Here is a 12,217-nt window from a genome sequence, read left to right as displayed (position 1 = left end):
GGATGATCCTTCGAGGTGACACCTCCAAGAGGTTTAAGGTGTAAGACCATAGCTAGGCTATGACAACCAGTATAGTCTGTCGGGACAATAAAGATGGGGTAGTCCATTGGGACTATAGAAATAAGGTAGATACCAGGATGTAAAGACATGGGGATCATAACTGGAAAATTCGCGGTGTGACTAAAGTGATAATTCACATTAAGAAGTGAGTTGGTGTGTCAAGAGATATAGACCACTAGAACAGTGAGAAATGCCAAGGTTATGTATCAACCCTGGATAAGGTAGAATGAAAAAGAAGCTCCTTAGGTAGGGGGTACTCGTAGTATACACATATACTACTCCATCAAGGAAGTTGTGGATCCTACGCAAATTAAACTGGCATGGTTAGCTCTGCGCTAGTGCGCAGTTATGTACATATATTAAGTTGATGGAAAAAAATCAGCCGAATGGTGTAATAGGCTGAACAGGGTCTTCTTGAGAGGATGTGTATACCCAAGGCCAGATGGCCAGCAAAGTCCGCCAAAGGATAGTGGAAAGCGGAGGTTAGGTCTAGCCATCGAGAATGGTACGGATTTCGTTGAGCTCACAAGGTAGGCACTGCATATTTGAGGAAGCCTTCTTTGGAGATATTTCAACAGAGTAAGGGTCTCGACATTGCTAGTGAGCCTTAGTACTCCAAGGGAATAAGGACATTGAACTCTAAGAAAGACCAACAATGTAGAATTTACTTAAGCAGCCGCCAATTGTCATTCACCAAAAATATTAAATACATTTACTAGAGAGTTAAATTCTAAGGTGAACATCTCATATTCCTCTTAAATTCTATACGCAAATCTCACTAGTTGGCCCGAACTGAAATTTTTTTTGCATAAATGTAGGTTAATTAAAGATTCAAAAATTGAGAGAGACCAAGCCAAACATCACTAAGAGCAAGGCGAAATGTATAAGCCGTACATGTGTATAGAAGGGCACCCATAGAGGCTCCGCCTCTCGGTTAAGTGTCATTTTATGTTATAGAGTCTTTATCTAAAAAGTTGTAATCAACTGACGGAACGAAGTCTTACAGTTTTAACTCGAGTATAATACAAGTTGATTAGGTTTTTAGTTAAGCCAAAATAGAAAATTTGTTAAGTCAATTGAGTTAGTGTAGCATTTGATACTCGAACCTAGAGAGTGGGTCAGATAGGGGGTGTTACATACATACCTTAAAAATATGCTTTGTCTAACAAAATCATGCAACAAACATCTAGGGGTAAAATTGTCTTTTTTCATTCATCGCATGAAACATTCATAAAATAAAGAATTACAAATACATTTCAGTTCTAGAGTCATGCTAAACAAATTATTTGAGAAATACAGTTTAAATCGATTATTAATGCTTGATTAATTTTAAAAAAAAGGTCTTAGGGACCAAATTGTAAAGATAAAAATATTCAAATTAACCAATTTAGTAAACTATAAATAGAATTACGAAATTAAACATATAAAACTCAAGAAAGCAAATTTTCAAAACATTTTATTGCATTTTGGAAATCTAATTACACTAGCTCAGTGTCATGACACTAACCCTATTTTTTGCCTCATGTCTTTGACTCGAACTTCCATGGATGTTGTGACATAAACACCCCATGTTGCAGCAACGAGCATGGAAACGACCATCACAACCTTATTGTCATTGGTGTCATGACATCAATAATTGAATGTTGTGAAACTAGAAAAATTCCAAGTAGATTCTTTTAATTTTCATATTATTAAACCCATGAACAATTTTCATTTTGAATATTATTCAAATCCTAATCTCATAAAATAATATGAAGTTCAAAAACCAAAAAAAAATTACAATATCAAAAAATGAAAATAGTTTACAAATCTTTAACAAGTTTAGGAGAAAGTTCAATTAAGGTCTCTCAGGAGATCCGCCACACCCCTAAAGTGATGCATGAGAGGAATGCTCGACACTCAAGTTTGTCATTTGTTGCTTAAGAAAGCAATGTCGACACATTTCCTCATATGAACCTACTTTACCATCCTCCATCTCAGCTTATCTTTACATGACCTTAAAGCTTTACTTAGAAATCCATACCACTTACAAAACCTTGATAAAATTTATCAGGAATATGAAGAAGCATTGAACCAATAGAGTGACAAGAAGAAGAAGAAGAACTCATCACATTAGGAAAAACATTAACACATTTAAACACCCCGACTTCACCATCTATTTTCATAGTCAATTATCCTTTCTCAACATCAATATTTGATTCAGAAGTTTCTAAAAATGGACTTCCTAACAATATAGGAATTTCTAAGTCTTCTTGGAAGTCCAAAACAATAAAATCAACTTAACGAATAAACTGATGAACTTTCACTAATACATCCTCAGGAACTCCCTTAGGGTGCACTAAGGACCTATCAGCTAATTGTAACATGACCGATGTAGCTCTTAAATCCCCTAAACCTAGATTACGATAAATATACAAGGAACGAGGCTAATGCTCGAACTTAAGCCGCATAGGGCTCTCCCAAAGTTTACTTCCCCAATTTCTATAGGCATAGTGAAACAATGAGTATCCTTAAGCTTAGGCGTGTTTTTCCTAGCTATCGCTGCACTACACTCGACATTAACTATAATCTTTTCACCCTTACCTATTCTTTTACACCTAAACATGATTTTTTGCAAAAATTTAGCAGATTTAGGCATTTTATCAAGAAATTCAAGCAAAGGTAAGTTAACATTTAAACTTCGAACATGTTAAGCAAATTTAAAAATTCCTCATTTTCCTTTTTCTTCATATACTCTAGCCTAGTGGGAAATGGAATAGTTTTACTTCTAGTTTGTCAATGGACGTATCATTAGGGTCAGCTACCTTAACCTCGCTTCACTCTTTTTCTCTTTATTTACCTCCATTCCAACACCAGTAATGTGGGTAGCATCCTTCTCATCTTTCACTACCATTATAGGTTGTCTAAACAGCGTATGCACAACAGTTCCCGTCCTAAGGGATATCACTTTAGCATGCTCCTTACCATCCCTTTTAGAGTTATTCTATGTGTTACTAGGGATTCTTGTGTTGACATTTGTTTGTAATGCTTGGAGCAGTTGGTCCATTTGGCCTTGAATTTGACACTTTGTCGCATGTATTGAATGCACCCTTTCCTCCAATTTACTAACCCTAATATTCATAGATGGGTCACTAGTGAAGGATGGTTTCCTATCAGTTTTTTGAGATTTAAAAGGCTACTGAGGTTGGAAATTAAGGGCTTGTTGAGGATAGCTAGAGCCTTCCAACCCTTGGTTTGAGGGCCCTCCTTAGTTTCTGAAATGTCAAAACTCGGTGTAGTAGATTAAACTAGCTTTCACACTTATGGAGCCTGAATACAAGCATTTTCATTACATTTTAGTTAAGTTTCTTTAGTTTAACTTACATTCAATAATATGTAGAAATTAAGTCTTTTATTGACCCTAAGGGTCAAAAGAGGCCTAAGGGAGAGCTAACATACTTTGTGAGTGTGTAGGAGACCATTAGAAGGCATTTTAGGATGATACTAGATGATATGTTGCAACATGAGAGGACTAATGTCACAAAATAAGGAAAAAATGAAGAAAACTCAAATCTACCTTTGATGCCGTGACACAGACTGAGGGTGTCATGACATACCCCTAAAAATGGCTATAGAGGAGCATATTGGTTGCTACGTTGTGACACAGGTATTGGTGTGTCGTGACATTGACTCTGGGAAGAAAATTAAACACGAAACAAGGTCTGCACAATTGAACTTAATGCTTAAGAACATCAACTAACCTAGGGTTAAGGACGACAGCCACCTACAGGCTATAAATAGGATCCTCTAGAACAAGCTATAGACATATTGGAATTAACCTAGTTTCTTCCTTTATATTTAGTTTCGTTTTCTTTCTTATGTTTTTATAGTTTAGTTTATTTGTTCATTTTTTTATTTAAAGAGATCTGACTTGTGGAATAATTCAACTCTATGGATTTACGCCTAATATCAATACAATCAAGCTCTTTCATTTACTCTATCTTCTTGACTTAATTAGCATGCTTTCTCTTTACATCAATTATATATTGTTCATGAACGCCATGAGGAACTAATCCTTCTATGGGGGATTAGCAAGTGGAGGTTGTAAGAGTATGCCCAAAGATCAATCATGAGATGGTTGTAATAACATACTTGATTTATCATGTTTATTAATATAAGGCGTTACCATTATTATTTTAGTTTCTTTCATGTGTGTACAAATAAACTATTTTTATAATAATGTCCTGGGAATGATATGATTATTCTTAAAAGGTCTTTAGTCAAGTATTATTGTTGGCTAGGACAACAATAATGCATTAAGGCTAACATGTAGTTGATTGATAATAAAGAGTTGTCATTAATATGGAGTGTCAAAATCAATGCATGAATATGTGTGTTAAAGAACAACATATTAGACTGACCTGCTATGAGCATGTTTCTTGGATTACTATGTAATTGTCACAACATTACTCATAGTGATTAATATGTATATAATCCTCAGACATGAGATCATCATTATCCCAACATCATGAGTTGCATATTTTGATACAGTCAAACGTACACCGTAACTGGTTGTTCTATAAAGGTTGATGTTGGATATACCACAATCTATGTAAAGGGATATGGTTGATCAATATATGATAAGTCCCTCCTACATAATGGGAGTAATATCTTAGGCCAGTTGATTGAGTGAGACTAGAAATGCATGGCCATGCTCAGATAAGTTGATATGAGATGTCATACTTATTTGTATATCATAGTCTACTCAAGATATCAAGGAACATGGGATGGACTATGCAAGTGTGACTATTCCATGACTTGTGTCCATTCCAAAGATAAAAGGACCTAAGGATTAATGCATGAAAGTTTAATCACAAAAGGTTATGTCGAATCATGACTTCTTTTAACTTAGGTAACAATGATGCATTGCTAGATGTCACTCATTGTTTGTAACTTTAGAATCGTTCTAGTATTACTACTAACGTTACAAGAACCTACAGGGTCACTCCCTATGGTTGAAATGAACGGAATAAAACATAGTTGGTATTATGTTTGGTTGTCACATGAATTAAACATAGAATTAATTTAATTGGGCTATCAAATATCGAACATATTATATGTACAAGAATGTTGTACACATAATGAGAACACAGTTCTATTAATATATATAAATTTTAGTCGTATATAAATTTAAATAAATAGAGTTTACCGAAATCTTTGTTATAATTAATGTAGTTATAATTTTTGGTTATAAAAAAACATTATTATATTTATTTATTTTAATTATGATTATTATGTTCGGATAAAAATATATATACCAATTAAAAAACCCCTAAAAAGACTATGTATTTTTGATTGTGAGGTCTAACAACCGTCAAGCAAAGTTTTCTCCAAAACTGTTTTGGAGATTTTCTTCCGTTCATTGCCAAACTGGGTGGATTACGTAGAGGTCAGAATCATAAAAGGTTGCGACTTGGTTTGATAGTAGATCAGACTTCTCATTGCCGAGGCGTCGCTGCCTACTCAGATTGAAATTACGGTACTTTCGAAACCATGATTTCACCCCGATTAATTCCTTGCATATGGATCCATGGGTTGGATCGCCGGAATTATTTTTTATTATTAATTGTCACTGCGCCATGGGGGTACTGACGTTCCAGCAGAGGTATGACCTAGTAACTATTTTGTAGGGTTACTCAATGGATTAGCTGTTTAGGAAAGGGAGAACATGAAACAAACTTTAGGCCTGACAACCCCATGAAGCCATCAAGGTGGGAATTAACCCAAAATTAGTGTTGCCCATCCATGAACACCTTAACCCCAGACCAATCTGGACTCTGAGGTTGGAAGATAAATACTTCTTGCTGACTCACTACATTAGTGGAAGATCGGAAGATCCTGCTAAGGTAGCAACTAGTTCATTGAAAATAAACCTGAAGTGATAGTTGATTGAGATTACCGTAGTGAGCTAATCACTTATAGTCAGATTTGATTTATTCTTTCTTTTTAATCTTTTGAAGTTTATATTTTTATGATTTATTTTTGTTATTATAAAAACCCCAAAAATCCTTTATTTTATACTCTTCATACTATAATTGAATTTAAAAGTACTAATTAGATTTTTTAGTGCCTAAGTTAGAATCAATTTAGCATTCACCTTCCTTGGGTATGATCCTTGGACTACTCACCCACTTCGTTGTAAAACTATATTCCAACTAGACCCGTGTACTTGCAAATATTGCCTCATACTTCTATATTTTATTGCAATATTCACACTCTGGACGTTAGTACATCTGGAGGCGGTCAAGTTGTTGGCGCCATTGTCGGGGAGGCAATGTCACTAGGTTAATTTTAATTTTCACACTTAACTAGAATAATTAGAAAATTTTTAAGTTATATCCACGATTCACACATAGGTTATTAACAATATGCAAGTCCTGGGGACATTATTTGATGTAAATTGGCTAAGGTCTAGCATTTCCCGACCTGTTATCTATAGTCCAAATTTTGAATTAGGACATGCTCTACTAACATGGATCTCTAATAATGTCAGGTTTGCCAATCACGCCAATAAAGACCCTATCGCATTCTTGAGGAAATTTGACCTTAAATGAAGTATTGTTAGTTATGCAGGAATTCCATCTAAGTAATAGTCAAAATAGATGAAAGTTTGATATCATGATGGGGGAAGTATTTGGACGAAAACTCAAGAGGAAGTAATAGAGATACTGGAAAGATACAACATCAATGAATCAACCTGGGAAGAATGTCCTGAAGTATGAAATCAAGGATTGGAACCCATGGAACATAGAGAGAAAGAATGCAATCAATTGGAGTTTAGTGTGAAAGAATCAATGGGTTACGAAATAGAAGAGGAATGGGACAGTGTGGAGTACGAGAATCACCACATAGTAACTCAATTGGACTGGTGGAGACAGAATAAGGAACAACTGAAGCAAATGTTCCCAAACTTAGTGAAGATGGTACCATCTATTGTCAAACCTCCAGAGTTAGAACTGAAGCCCTTGCTGAATCATTTAAAGTATGGGTATCTAGGGAAACAAAATACCTTACCAGTAATTATTGCCACAAGTTTAGTTGCAAAATAGGAATAAGTTTTATTAAATGTCCTAAAAATGCATAAAAACGCGATAGGATGGACAATTGTTGATATTAAAGGAATAAATCCTTCGTTTTGTCAACACGAGATTAGATTAGAGGAGGGAAAAAGACATATGGTAGACACTTAACGAAGATTGAATCCAACCATGAAGGAGGTGGTAAAAAAGGAAGTGCTTAAATGGCTAGATGCATGAATTGTTTACTCTATTTCTGATAGTGAGTGGGTTAGCCCAACCCAGTGTTGTTTAAAGAAGGGAGGACTAACTGTAGTCGAGAACATTAATAATGTGTTAATTACCACTTGAACAGTTAGAAATTAGAAGGTATGCATTGGTTATTAGAAATTGAATGACGCAACAAAAAAGACCATTTTTTGTTGCCCTTTATTAATCAAATGCTTGATCGATTAGCAATAAAAGAATACTATTTCTTCCTTGACGGGTACTCAGGGTATCATCAAATACCAATTCATCCCGATGATTAAGAGAAAACTACCTTCACCTGCCTTTTTGGTACGTATGCCTTTAAGAGAATGCGTTTTGGCCTATGTAATGTTCCAGAAACCTTCATGAGATACATGACTGCGATCTTTGATGATATGTTAGAAGAGGGGTTAGATGTATTCATGGACGATTTTTTTCGTATATGGAGACTCTTTTCAAGAATGCCTGGATAATGTTGAAAAAGTGTTAAAAAGATGCAAGGAAGGTAACCTAGTACTCAACTGGGAAAAATGCCATTTCATGGTGAAAAAAAGACTAGTATTTGAGTACCAAATATCTGGAAAAGGTTTGGGAGTGGATAAAGCTAAAATTAAAGTTATCAAGCATCTTCCAAATCCGAAAAAATGTTAAAGATTTGTGAAATTTTTTAGGCCATGCAGGATTTTATTGGAGACTTATAAAAGATTTTGCTCATATTTCTAAACCTCTAAATCAACTTCTCCAAAAAGAAACACCTTTCGTAGTTGACCAAAGCAGCATCAGAGCTTTTGAGGTAATAAAAGAAAAACTCGTATCTGCTCCTATAATGATTACCTCAAATTGGTCAAAACATTTTATTATTATGTGTGATGCTAGTGACTACGCAGTAGGTGTAGTGTTAGGACAAAATCAGAACAATTTATTTGGGGCTATTCATTATGCTAGCAAAACATTGAATTCTGCACAGTGCAACTACACTACAACTGAGAAAGAGATGTTGACAGTAGTGTTTGCATGTATATGTGTATAATAATCACTCGGCGCTAAAATACATCATGAAGAAAAAATAAACAATAGCTAGACTAACGAGATGGGTTTTATTACTTCATGAATTTGATTTATGGATAATGGATAGGAAGGGGACTAAGAATCAAATTGCAGATCACTTATCTAGAATTGGTAACCATTCATAAAAGGAGGAAATTGAAGATATTAAGGAAACCTTTGTAGATGAACAATTATTCAGAGTAGACATTAATCAATCAAGACCAAGTAAGCATCTAACAACATGGTATGCAGATTATGTTAATTACATCGCAAGAAGGGTCTTCCTAGCACAAGCATTTGGGCAATAGAAAAAACAGATAGCTCATGAATCGAAAAATCATGTTTGGGAAGAAAAATATGTGTTTCGACAATGTACAGATCAATTAGTCAGGCGATGTGTAGCAGAGGAAGAGATACAAAATATTTTACAAAGGTATTACACATCCTATAGAGGGCATTTTGGTGGAAAAAGGACAACTCAATATACAATTAGGCTTTTATTGGCGAACAATGAATAGAGACGCCTATGAGTTTGTCCAGGAATGTGATAAGTGTCAAAGAATTGGAAATATATCTAAAAGGGATCAAATGACGCAAACAGAAATAATCGAGGTTGAAGTGTTTGATGTATGGGAAATTGATTTCATGAGACCTTTTTCGAGTTCTTTCGAGAATCCATATATTCTCCTGGTCATAGATTATACCTCAAAATGGGTCAAAGCTGTTGCACTACCTACTAATGATACAAAATTTGTAGTAAGATTCCTTAGGAAACACATATTTGTTAGGTTTGGTACACCACGAGTACTGGTCAGTGACGAATGACTATTCCAGCTCCAAGAATTTGAAGAGTTCAGATTTATGACTATTACAACTCCAAGAATTTGAAGAGTTCAGATTTATGGCATAGGAAAATACTAAGATGTAAATGGAGAGGAGTAAACTTCGACATGACGCAAAGATTAGAAAGCGAGAATTTTTATTGGGATAATAATCTGCTATAATTCGGTGTAGTAGGTTAAGCTAGTTTTCACATTTAAGGAGCTTGAATACAAGCATTTTCATTATGATTTAGTTAAGTTTCTTTAGTTTTACTTACATTCAATAAAATGTGCACATCGAGTCTTTTCTTGACCCTAAAGCCGAATGAGGTCTAAGGGAGAGCTATCGTACTTCATGAGTGTGCAGGAGACTATTAGAAGGAATTTTGGGCTAATACTGGACTCTATGTCACCATATGGGAGATCCAATGTCGCAACATAGAGAGCAGAATAGAGAAAGTGAGAAACTGCCTTCAATGTTGCGACACAGGCTGAGGATGTCGCGACATACCCTTGAAGATGGTTGTAGAGGAGTATATTGGTTTCTATATCGTGACATAGGTCCTAGTGTGTCGTAATGTGGACTCTGTGATGAGAATAAAATACAAAGTAGGGGTGTTTTGGCCTGTACAATTGACCTTAAAGCTCGGGAACATTAGCTAACCTTGGGTTAAGGACGACGACTACCTAAAGGCTAAAAATAGGCTTCTTCGTCACACATTACGGACACCATTCCATTAGCTCAGATTCTTTTCTTAGGTTTTAAATTTGTTTTCTTATTTCTCCTAGGTTTTTATAGTCTTCTTTATTTTTTTTCAAGAGATCTACTTGTAAAGCAAGATCAACTTCTATGGGTTTGTATTATTCAATATCAATCAGGCTTTCTTAAACTCTCTATTTTACTTCATTTCCCATGATCAATTCTTACATTCTTTCCATGTTGTTTATTAAAGCCATGAGGAACTAATTCTTCTGTGAGGGATTAGCGAGTGGAGGTAGGATCTCTTAACTGTTTTGTAGGGTTACTCAACGAATCAATTTTTTGGAAAAGGAAGAACGTGAAACAAGCCCTAGGCCTAACAACCCTGGGAAGTTATAAGGTGGGAATTAACCCAAAATTGGTATTGCGCATTCGTGAGCACCTTTATCCCAGACTAGTCTAGACTATGAGGTCAAAAGATAAGTAGTTCTTACTGACTCATTATGTTAGTGGAAGATCGGAAGATCCTGCTAGGGTAGTGACTAGTTGGTTGATGAGGAACCCGAGGCGATAGTTAAGTGGGATTGCCAAAGCGAGCTAATCACCCATCATCAGATTTGATTCACTTTATTTATCTCTATTTCTCAAAAATTTAATTTCTTTTTAGGTTATTGTATTTTATTATTTTACAAACCCTATACATATTTCTTACTTTACTCTCGTACTATAACAGACTTAAAGTATTAATTAGATCTTTAATTGATGAAGTTAAGATTGATTTAGTACTTGCCTCCTTTGGGTACGATCCCCAGAGTACTCACATATTGCGCTTTAAAATCTATATTAAAACTTTACCTGTATACTGATATCGCCTCATAACTCTCTATTTTATTGCAATATTCACACTCTAAACGTTAGTACATCTAAAGGTGATCAAGTTGTTGGCACTATTGCCGAGGAGGCAATGTTACTAGATTAATTTTAATTTTCGCTCTTAAAATAATAATTAGTAAATTTCTCAATTATAAATTCGATTTTATTTTCTTTTAGTACTACTAAATATTTTATTTCTTTGGTTTGTGTATGACTTGAAGTAGAGGCACACCAATTATAGCAACCACAAATCCAGAAAGAATAATCCGAAGAAATCACCGGCAGCAATAGCAAATGGATGATCCACCACCACCAGCTGCAATTAATGTACCATGTAATAATCTATTATTTTATGACGCTGACGGTAACACCCTAGGGGACCCACCAGCACCGTAGTTACCCACAAATGTGCAAATGGCACAAAATGAGATTAGTCTAAGAAATTATTCCTTACTAAGCTTAGACATGGTTCAAGAAAGTATAGCAAGGCCGACGATGATACAAATGATCCAAAATAATTTATAGTTTAGGGGCACTATGATAAAGGACCCTAACCAACATTTGAAATGATTTCTCCAACTCTATGATACTTTTAAGTATAACAGGGTCATTGATGATGCTATTCGTCTTCGATTGTTCCCCTTTTCATTGATTGATAACGTTTTTTCTTGGTTAAAGTCGCAGGCACCAAGACCTATCACAACATGGGATGAATTTGTTGGAAAGTTCTTACAAAAGTTCTTCTCGATTAGTAAAGAAGTTCAGCTAAAAAGAGAGATTGTTGTCTTTAGACATATGGAAGGAAAAAGGTTTTATGAGGCATTGGAACACTTCAAAATGTTTATTCAATTATGTTCTCACCATTGATTTCCTGAGTGGATGTGTAACGCTTAGGTTTGTTAAAGTGTACACAGTCGTTATCAAGTAATAAGTAAGTATCGAGTTATCGTCTCCACAAGGACTGTATTTGTGCTAAGTCACTTAATTTGTAAAATTATGTTAACAATTTGGTAAATAAAAACACAATATAGTTGAAAAGTGGTAATTAAAATATATTAAACTAAATGCGATGATCACTAATGCAAATTATCCTAAGTATGCGAACTATATGAATGAAATAGATTTTAGTAAAATTAAACACAATTTGCAACAATTATAACATAAATAAACTAGGATAATTACTTTAATTAAACTCAAGTTATTATCAACATGCTTAATAACATTCAGAAAAACATTCCATGGCAACTCGATCTTTCATGAGTTTGGAAACCACATTAGTTCTTTTCAGAATCCTTTACTTAGTAAATATGCATTTTACTGATCCTTATTTACTAAGGGTTTCTTAGCATTCGTGTGAGGTAACAGGGACGTGTTAGGTTTGAAACAATTTAATCACACAAATCTAAAAACTA

At 34.8% G+C, this 12,217-nt stretch overlaps 1 non-coding gene across 1 annotated transcript; it reads right to left on the bottom strand.

The window, feature by feature from the left end:
- Positions 1–11,568: 11,568 nt before the first annotated feature.
- LOC121214227 (small nucleolar RNA R71) lies at positions 11,569–11,674 on the bottom strand. Its single transcript, XR_005909813.1, has one exon. It is a non-coding gene; the product is annotated as a small nucleolar RNA R71 (small nucleolar RNA).
- Between the last annotated feature and the right edge of the window lie 543 nt (positions 11,675–12,217).

Source organism: Gossypium hirsutum, chromosome D01, assembly GCF_007990345.1.
Source record: "Gossypium hirsutum isolate 1008001.06 chromosome D01, Gossypium_hirsutum_v2.1, whole genome shotgun sequence".
Classification (NCBI taxonomy): domain Eukaryota; kingdom Viridiplantae; phylum Streptophyta; class Magnoliopsida; order Malvales; family Malvaceae; genus Gossypium; species Gossypium hirsutum.
Note: the sequence above shows the minus strand (reverse complement) of the source record. Positions and strands in the feature narration are given on the sequence as shown.